At 50.0% G+C, this 9943-nt stretch overlaps 1 long non-coding RNA gene across 1 annotated transcript in view; it reads right to left on the bottom strand.

Moving 5' to 3' along the window:
- Positions 1-8621, bottom strand: part of LOC147830245 (uncharacterized) — a 229923-nt gene extending 221302 nt beyond the window's left edge. The window contains exon 1 of the long non-coding RNA XR_015441277.1: positions 7097-8621. This is a non-coding gene — a long non-coding RNA (uncharacterized LOC147830245). The remainder of the gene's footprint in view (positions 1-7096) is intronic.
- Between the last annotated feature and the right edge of the window lie 1322 nt (positions 8622-9943).

Genomic DNA, 9943 nt, shown 5'->3' on the forward strand with positions numbered 1-9943 from the left:
AGGGTGAGGATCAGCCAGGACAATTATCACATGTGACTGTTGGCAAAGAATGATTTCCACAATGATTTTCAGAACATACAGTGTGCCACAAGGGGAAAGATAACAAAGAGGATGTCGAGGGCACAAAGCAGAGAATGGGGCGGAGCGATGGAACCCAAAGACGTGGACCTAAATGGGCAGTATAATCTGGAGGGCCGGGTGCTTGTTGTCAGAGAGCACAGTTCTTCAAGCAGGGGTCTCAGACGTGCTATCACTAAAAGGGCTTGGCCCCAGCTAGGGACCTGGGGAAGAGGGAAGATGGCAGCGGCAGCAGACTGCACTCAGCTGCTGGGGATGGTACTGGACTCCGTGGAAGGGTGCTGTCCGGAATACGCAGCTCCAGCTACAAACTGCCTGGCTTCTCACCCTCCGTGCCCAGCTCAGAAGACAGGCCTTCCACACAATGCCCACCCTAAGCCATGCGTCTCCTCCACACCCGGAGGAGTTGCTGCTTCCCAGCATTGCCCTAGATGCCGATAATCACATTGTTTATGTGTTTACGTGTTTGTTTCCTCACCATTCCCCCACTGGAACCTAAGCTCTGTGAAACTGGGGTCGCTGCCTCAATCTGTCCTGTGCCCCCACACATGGTTTTCCATCAGTAAAAGAGCAAGTCTGAAGGTGCTGACCAAAGCCTGCTGCATGAGCTGCCCAGCCCTGGGGTGGCTCCGCCTTGCTCTCCTGCAGGCTCTGAGCCTCACACAGGGGTGAGCACTGGAGCATTCCTCGAGATATGAAACAAGCAGATGGGATGTTGGAAGAAACATAACAACAACAACAACAAAGCATCAACAAAATGCTATCTCTGGAGTGGCCTCAGTCTGAAGTGCAACCTCTGCGTGACCCGTGAGACCTCCTCCTCACCTTCCCTCCCCCTCCCTGTGCTGTGTCTGTCACCTCTTGAAAGAGAGGATGGGACTAGATCTGGCATTTTCAAACCTTTCTTTCCCTTCAGCAGAACCTCTCTGACAAAACCTTCAAAGCTAATCTGAGATATAAAAGATAAGCAGGGGCTGGGCTAATGGAATCCACCGCCCATAGCTCAGCCACCCTGGGACCTCTGGGTCCATTGCTCAGGCTGCTCCAGGGTCCTGTGTCTCCAGGGAGCATGGACTGAAAGCTGCTGATCTAGAGTCTTGGCTGTCCACAGTGCAGATGCCCACAGGGACAGCCCCTCACAGTTCCCTGGGCCTCCCAAAGACACTGTCGCCTGGTGACAGAGCTGAGCCCCAAGGTCCCTCTGACTGAGTTGTTGCTTTCACTTTGATACTGATGGATGCTGACAGCAATTAGCAGAGAGAGAAATTTCCCTGTAGAAAGGTGGGAACATTTATTAGGCACCCCATGCAGAGAGCCAGGACATGGCACAAGATTCATTAGTATTTAGGGCCGGTGAGCTGTCCCTCTGTCAACCAAGGGCTAAAGGCAAATCCACACTCTACAAATAAGGGGACCAGGGCCTTTTAAATCTTGGTTTGCACCTGAGTGGAGTTTCCATCTCTTTAATTTGCAGTCTTATTCCCTAGGCATGTCAGGGTTGATATGAGTTTAGGGATTTTTATTAAATCAAACACCTGTCAGGTGGAAGTTGGTTTCATTGTTGAGGACAAGGCCATGCCAGCCGCCAGCAGAGAGCCAACAGGAAGCTCAGTCGCTCTTCAGCACCCAAGAGCTTAGACTCTCTAACAAGCCGCATTAGGCTCCTCAGCATATCAAAGTCCTTGGCACTTCGCACTGCCTTTCATCTCTTCCTCCCCACTCCCTTGGGTTTTTGTGAGTCATTCTATGACTGTACAATGAACACACCCTGGGTGGCAGTCCTGGGGTCCAGAGCTATTGTACTCCTAGCGAAGATGTCCCTGCCCTTGAGGAAATCTACATCTTGGGAGCAAAGGTATGGTGCCAGGGAAGGAAATAACTCTGCAGGACCATCCATCATTGGTGGGATGGGCGCCTGACACAGGGGACAACAAATCCACACAGAGCTCAAGAGCTCTATGTGGGAGCCTGGGGAAGAGAATCCAGCAGGGAAGAGTAAACTCAGGGTCAGGAACCTCAGGTTGGAAGTCCCAGAGGAGGAAGGAGTGGGAAGGGCTGAAGGCATTGTCACTGCGGAAAGGCTGGAGAGCAGAGGCCACAGAAACTCACAGGCTTAGTGAAGGAATTTGAACGTTAGCCCCAAGAGAGGGGATCCTAGAAAGTTCTGATGTGGTAGTGACAGACAGCCTTTCCATATGGAAACGACAATAAGTGCAAGAGTAAAGACTCTTTTAGATGCAAGTTTCAAAAACTCAGCTGTAACTGGTTGCAACAGGGAATCCTAGAGACCTGGTTGGTTGGATTCAGTCAGGGATGGATCCAGGTGCCTAAGTGATAGCATCAGGACCCGGTGTCCCCATATCTGGGATCTTTGCTGGCTCACAATACCTGCTTACAGTTGCAGGCTAACCTAACAGCTGGTATCAGCTAACGTTCACCACTGCTTACTCCATCCTGACAATATCCTAAAAGCTCTCCCAACATTCCATCATTTAAAACTCAGAACCACCCACAGAGTGGGAGCTTTTTATAGATGATAAAGGTGGGGCATCTGGAGGTTAAGTAATCTTTGCAAGGTCACTCTGCCAATGCTGTGGTCTGAAGATGTCCCCAGAGTCATATGTTGAAACTTAATTTCCAGTGTGACAGCATTAGGAGGTGGGGTCTTAGAATCAGGAATAGACTAAGCCAACAAGCACATGAAAGAGCTGAACGAAGGACCCCAGCTTGATTCCAGAGCCCATGCAACTAGTTTATCTGCCTCAAACCGCTCCCCACAAGGATTCGTCAGTCTGTAATCACAACAGAAAGCAAATCCCTCTTCCTAGGATCACACACCATCAGGTGACTTGAGTCCCAGGCTAAACCACAGCCAAACCAGAGAAATAGAACTTGACAACTGTCCAGGGCGAACCAGGGCGGGGAGGTCACCCAGAGGTCTCCCGAACCCAGGGTGGTGAGGTCACCTAATCCAAATCCCAGGAACTCAGGGCAGGAGGGCAGTGCCCCAAAGGGAAATCGGGGATGTCACTGAAAGCAAAGGAAGGGGTTGCTGGACAAAAATAATAGCAACAGCAGTAATAACCTTACACGCACATCTCATTATATTTTACAGAGCACTTTCTCACTCATTAGGCCCTTTGATCTCTGCACCACTCTAAGAAAATAACAAACTAGGTCGTGGTCTAGGCGCAAACAAGAAAGCACATTCGGAGCAAGAGACAGCGCATCACTGCAAAGAACAGGGTCCATCACAGACACCATCTGACTCCTTCTGTCCCTTACACCCAACCCCCCAGCCTCACTGTCCCATCCTCTTCGGCTTCACAGGACAGAGACTGAGGAAACAGGTGTCAGGGACTTGCCTTGCCATGTTCCCTGAATTCTCCCAACCCTAGCAGTAGGCACAACAGAGCCCTCTTCAGACCCCAGCCACATTCCACCCTGAGAAAGGTGAGTAACTGTGAGGATCACACAGCTGGAGGAGGTAAAGCATCCCTACCAGGCCACCCCATAATCAGGAACCTCCTCCCAGCCAAACATTCCTTCTGCCTTCCTCACACACTCCCAGATGCTGAGGCTTCCTCCCCTGCTCCACACAGGGCCACATGGAAAACCACGCCCAGCAGAGAAGGCCTGAGGCTGATCTACCTGAGAAGCCAAGGGCAGGTCTCAGAGACAACACGCAGCATTTATAAAAACAAAAGTACAAGCCAGGCATGGTGGCATGTGCCTATAATCCCAGCACTCTGGGAGGGTGAGTCAGGAGGGTCACAGGTTCAAGCCCACCTTAGGCGACTTGGCGACTCAGCAAGCCCCTGTATCAAAATAAAAAATAAAACGAAAGGGCTAGGGATGTAGCTCAATGTGGAGGGCCTCGGTTCAATCCTCAGTCCAACACACACAAAAAAACAAACATAAAAGTCCAAGCAGTGCCAGGTGAAGTGTCTGTCACATGCCCAGAGCTGCCACCATGACACAGAAGTGACAGCCCTGACTGAGCCACAGCTACCGCCAACCTGTGGGCCAGGCCCTGCCCCAGCCACAGGCACAGATTTGCTCATTCTATCCTCACAGCAGCCCAGTGAGGTGAGCACCATCTGATCCCACCTTGCAGAGGAGCCCCTAAGTGCAGAGCCAGGTCTGGGGCACTCATGCAGGACCCCACACTCACATGGAGTCTCTCCCAGGCAGAAGGGCAAGGAGAGGCTAGAGGTCCACATGCCAGGGGCACTGGAACAGGACAGAGGCCACTCCGGGAGCACCAGAAGCTGTACCAGCCAGCGAGGCCAAGCCCAGGCCCGGGCAACAAGAGGAGGCCCAAGCACCCTTCAGCGTGTGGCCAGGTGGGCATGGAGCAGGGAGCCATTTTGCCTCTGTGCGAGCCAGGGACACCTGGCTGACTGTCACCCACTCTCCTCGGCCTCCAGAAACTCCACCCACCCTTCACACCTCCAAGGAAGGCCCCTGCTTCCCTAGCTCCTTCTGGCCCCATATTTGCTAAGGCCCTCATCACCCTTGGCCTGCTCCATGCCAGAGCAGCAGTTCTTTACACACTGCTGCTCAGTGGTCACTGTTGCTCCAGAAGTCCTGGAACTGGGGAAAGGGAAAGCTAGGGTTCATTTATTCACTCATTCATTCAACCCAAACTCTCCAGCCCCTCCTACTTGTTGATACAGATGAGGTGAAACGAAGACAGTGCCTGCCTCAGACAGATGCTGCTACTTCTGTGCCCCGATCCCCCGGGCCATGAGGAGGGAGTGGAGGGGACTGCTGACAATCTCCACACCACCGACAGCTCCCTGACTTCTGCCTCAGGATGCTCTCCAGCCACAAGACACCCTGGACCGGGGCCTGGGGCCAGGAAATCTATGCCCAAGACCACCACAGACCACTACAGGATGACAGCTAGTGGCTCAGAGCCCAGCTTCTCGAACCTGCAGTGGGAATGTCCTGACACAGGCTTGAAAGGCTCCCCCTGAGGTCGGAAGAGAAACAATGTCCTGGTCGGCTGCCTACATGGTGATGCCTCGGCAGTGACCTCTCTTAGGTTTCTGACTTCCCCCAAATGCTCGTCTGGGGGTCTGTTTTGGGAAAACCTGACCCTTAGAGGGTTTGCAGTCTAGTGAGAAGAGGGCATCTAATAAAATCTTAACTCCTAATTTTACACAAGAAGAATCCAAGACTCAGCAGAGACAATGCACTTCCTTGGTGTGTTCACTTAACTTCACATCTCTAGTGAAAGGTACTTCTCAACTGCAGAGGTGATGCCTGCGTTTTTTCTTGCTTTGGTGTTGGACAGTGCTGGCTATGTGGCTGGAACTGAATTACTGAAGATGAATTGAATAATAATGCCATAGTCAAAAGGGTTGTTCCCAGGGAGTGACTGTACCCCACCCAGGCACAGGGGCCTCGGTTCAGTTGATTCTGGCCATCTGGAGAGCCCAGAAATGAATACAAGGAGTGACAAAAAATACACAGTGAATATTTAATATATTACAGTAAAAAATACATTGCCATTAATTCCCCTGATTTAGAACACAGTTCCCCATCACTCTTGCCACTTTCTGAAGCAGTTTGGAAGCACTCTTTGTGACTGTCTTTAGCTGTGCTGTCTTGGCTGCCTAGAAATCCTGCAAAGATTAAAAATGTTTCTCTTTTAGGGTCATCTTGTCTGTGGGAGAAGAGCCAGAAGCCACATGGGGCCAGATCTGGGGAATAAGGTGGATGAGGACGCATTGTAATGTTTTTATGAGCCTGCCTGTCCATTGAATGGCACTCAGCACCAGCAGTCACTGTATTTTTGATCACACCTCATAAAGATACTCACAAAAAAGAACTTCCAGAATTGCTTCAGAAAATGGCAAGAATGATGGGATGAGTGTGTTCTAAGCAAGGGGAAGTACTTTGAGGGGAATAATGGCAGTGTGGTAATAATATTTTCAATTTCAAAGTTCACTGTATTATTTCGTTCATACCTCATATATACAGCTTCATATAGTTACACAGACCTCAGTTTAAACTACAATGCCCAGCTCTGAGGAAGTTGCCCCAAGCATTTATTCCACAAGTATTTTCTCAGCACGTGCAGCATGCTAGGCACTGTAATAGCCACTGAGGACAGGACCATGAATAAAAAGCATAAGGTCATCATCCGTGGGAGCTTGACTCCAGCGGGGGAAATCAAAGCCAACCAGTAAATCAAAATGATCGTTTCAGATTCCTCATCTGTAACGTGGAGAAAACAGACCTTCCTCACAGCACTGCAGAGAGAGCAACCAAGACCGAGCAGGAGGAATGCCTTCACAAAATCCATTGTTTATGCAACAGGAACTGTGTAAATGGAGTTCCTTTCCCGTCTGCCACTCCAGCTTGCTAAAGTTGTCTAAGGAAAAGTGGGAGGGCAGGAGCTAGGAAAATCATCTCTGACCATACAGTATTCCTGGTCCCCCTCTGCCCCTACCCTGTCTGCCTCTCCAAGGAGGAAACATGGCCACTGATTGGCCAACTCCAGGGAGGTGGGCAATTAGGCCAGTGCTGGAGATTTCAGAGTAGGCTTGAAAGGTCAGGGCACAAATTAGCTCTTGTTTCTCTTCCTTTTTAGAGTCCAAAGTGATAAAAGTCAAGGTGAAACCTACCAGCTCAAGGTCTCACATTCCCTCCCTCCCTCCTTCTCTCCCTCTCTCTCCCCTTCCCTCTTTCTCTCTCTCCCTCTCTCTCCCTCTCTTCTCTCTCTCTCATTCTCCCTCTCTCTCTCTCTCTCTCTCTCTCTCTCTCTCTCTCTCTCTCTCTCTCTCTCTCTCTCCCTCAGCTTTCTCTTTCTGTAACAGGCAGCCTGAGCAGGCTCAGTGCTGGCTACTGAAGCAGAACCTCTCTCTCCCTCCCCCTCCCTCTCGCTTCCCTCCCCCTTCCCCCTCCCCCTCCCTTTCTCCCTACCTCCTTTTCCTCTATCCTGGGGCTACTTCCCACTCCAAGGTTTGCTCACAGAGGTAACAAGGCACAGAGGCTACTGACTTACCTAACACGGTGACCTGGTCTCATCATACCCCAGCTTTTTTGTCCATCTGATGGGTACCATCACAGTGCCTTTCATTGCCCCAGACAGCAGAGGGGCTGCTTGTGGATCCCTGAGTACTGAGGAAGAACTCTGAATGTCAGCTGTTTCCGGCAGTGCAGGATAAGGAAGCTACTCAGCCCATTAACAAAGATAAGAGGTCCCTCGGTGATCAGCACTGTGCACTGAGCTCTGCATCCTAGGCTCGGCCTCCAAGGCCAGGTTATCCTGCCTTCCTTTTTCTATGCTGTGCATGTCCATCCCTTTCCAGTGGTTGTCCGGGGCTCCGTTTAATTATTCCTGAGCTACAAACATAAAAAAGTAGCCAGTCTCCCCCGATACCTAACACGGTCCCTGGTCTCCGAGTTGCAAAGCTCTGGTTGTGATTTCCCTTCTGCTGGGAAGGATCTGGATTCCTGGAAACACCTTCCCCACCTGCCTTTGTCCTGACATGCAGCAAGACAGAAAAACGATCCCTTACCCTTTTCAGACAAGGCCCCCCGAAGCAGTCAGAAACTGCCTCTCCTCCCACCCTTGCTCTTTCTCCACAGTGCTCTCCAGGCTCCAGGGCTGCTCCAGCCCTCCTGCTCCCTGAGCTGGGTCTTTGACTGAATTAATCTGAGGTAGACAGGGCCATTCAGCCTGAAGGCCACCTGTGTTCCAAATGTGAAAATCCACTTTCTTGGGAAAAGGAGAGAGTCCCATGGAGTCGGATTTGAGTTCACTGAACGTGGCTTTGGGCAAATAGGCAATTTTACTTCCTCTTCTACACCCCCTTTAAAAAAATCAATGAAGTGCTTTGTGGTGTTGCTGACAGCACATGTCACTTCGAAGCTGGAAATAAAATCTTCGTGAGCTATATATAACTTACTGGCAAATGGAAGATGGTGGAAAGGAACGGAGGCAAAAGCACAGAAGTGTGGGATACATGAGGGCCAGTGCCCCCAAGCTGTGCAGCTGGGTATGAATTACTCAGGACTGGCCCTTGACCCTCATAGGTAAAGGGGAATGTGTATCTGCTGCCTGCCTAGGAAGGTACACAGACCAGGTTGGAGGAGGAGACGCTGGCAAAAGAAATGAGAGAAGGGACTGCTACATGTGTTGCAGGGAAAAGGGGTGTGATTTCCGAGCTGTAAAGTGCCATGCACAGGACATTTCAAAGATACTGGGGACCCTTTTTCATAAAGGTATTTTTAACCCAGGGTCCAGGATAAAACAACTTCGAGGCATCTGGGAACCACCTGTAACTGCATCCAAATGTGCAAAGTGCAAGGCTATCTTTCCAGAAAGAAGGGCTTCCCATTACCTTAAAATCTCTAAGAAAACTGGAAGGCATTGGCCAGAGTACAATTCAGTTATAAGATGAATGAGTGCTGGGGATCTAACAGGCAACGTGGTGACTATACTCAATAATGCTCTGCTGTCCACTTGAAATTTGCTAAGAAAGCAGATACGACACATCCTCACCTCTCATGCACGCACACACACACACAATGATAACAAGGGTAGTGAAGCATGTAGAAATTGCTTTAATTAAGGCAATCATTCTCTAATTGTATATATATACCTGGAAATCATACAATTTCTATTTTCAATCATATCTCAATAAATCTGGTTAATAACTGCAAACACATCTAGAGCCTAAACCTGACATTCCAAGTGGGGAAGGGGCTGCAAGTGTATACTGGACCCAGGGGGGTAAACTGGGTCAGAAACTGGGTGAGTCTGCAAATGAGCCCATGGAGCCAGTGGCAAACTGGGCATCCCTACCCCACCAAAGGGGGTGACCGCCACTCAGCTAGAGATGACTGCCTACCGGAAATGTAGAGCTAACATCTCTATTTCTTTTTTGTTTGTAAGACAAAAAAGGCAAAGAAAATCCAGGATTTTACTCATAATTCTGATCATGTTTTTCCTACAGCTAATACCTAGGATTAGAAATTGTTTAGGTTCAACAAAACACATCGGCCGACTTGGTTCAGCGAAGACCACCACTTTGTAAATCCTGTTCTAGAGTCACTCAGCGGGGAAGATGTTTTCATGGAGGCCCAGGGGATCCAGGGCCAGTACAGTGACTACTTCAGTTCCACAACTGACTCATCCTGAGCTTTCTCTCGAGACCACTGGGGCCACCATTTTCCACATGTTCGGCTGTGCTGGGGACCTTCAGTCACCTTCAACTCCTTCTCCCTCCAACTCCCACTGGGTCCATCTCCAAATTCCTATCCACTGACCCTCAGAGCTTCCTGTGATCCACCCCTCTTTTTCACACCCCAGCCCCACCTGCTCTACACCCACCTCTCTCACCATCATTACCACAGCTGCTACCTGGCTCCTGCTGACCAGGCTTTCCCCTCTTTGTGCATATAGGAAATCAGGAGAAGCAGCTACTCATCCCTCTCCTCTGCCACATGAAAACAGAGCCCAACTCACTTCACTTCCTGGAACCTTGGGTTCCAAACAGATTCCAGTTCAGGCAGGAGTCCTTCCACTCTCCAGGATTGTGAATCCCATGGAGGTCTTTCTCCCAAATTTATTCATTGGATCACAGTCACTTTTCCTGTACTGGGGAGCGATGAGTGGGTTGCTGATGGGGAGAAAACTGCTAGGTATCCTCCTCTGAAACTGTTCCCCCTTAAGGAGTAGGATTTCCATTTCCCCTACAGAAACAGGAAGAACTGAGATGAGAATTCTCAAGCAAGGAAACTATTCATTACTTACAGCAAGTAATGATAAGTAAGTGGATGAGGCCCCCAAACTGCTGAAAATACCCCCTACATTTCTCCTATGGTTTGTGTGGTTTCGCCAGGC

The sequence above is a fragment of the Heterocephalus glaber genome, unplaced genomic scaffold (genome assembly GCF_053883595.1).
Source record: "Heterocephalus glaber isolate CG9 unplaced genomic scaffold, H.glaber_assembly_v1.0 deba00000281, whole genome shotgun sequence".
Classification (NCBI taxonomy): Eukaryota; Metazoa; Chordata; class Mammalia; order Rodentia; family Bathyergidae; genus Heterocephalus; species Heterocephalus glaber.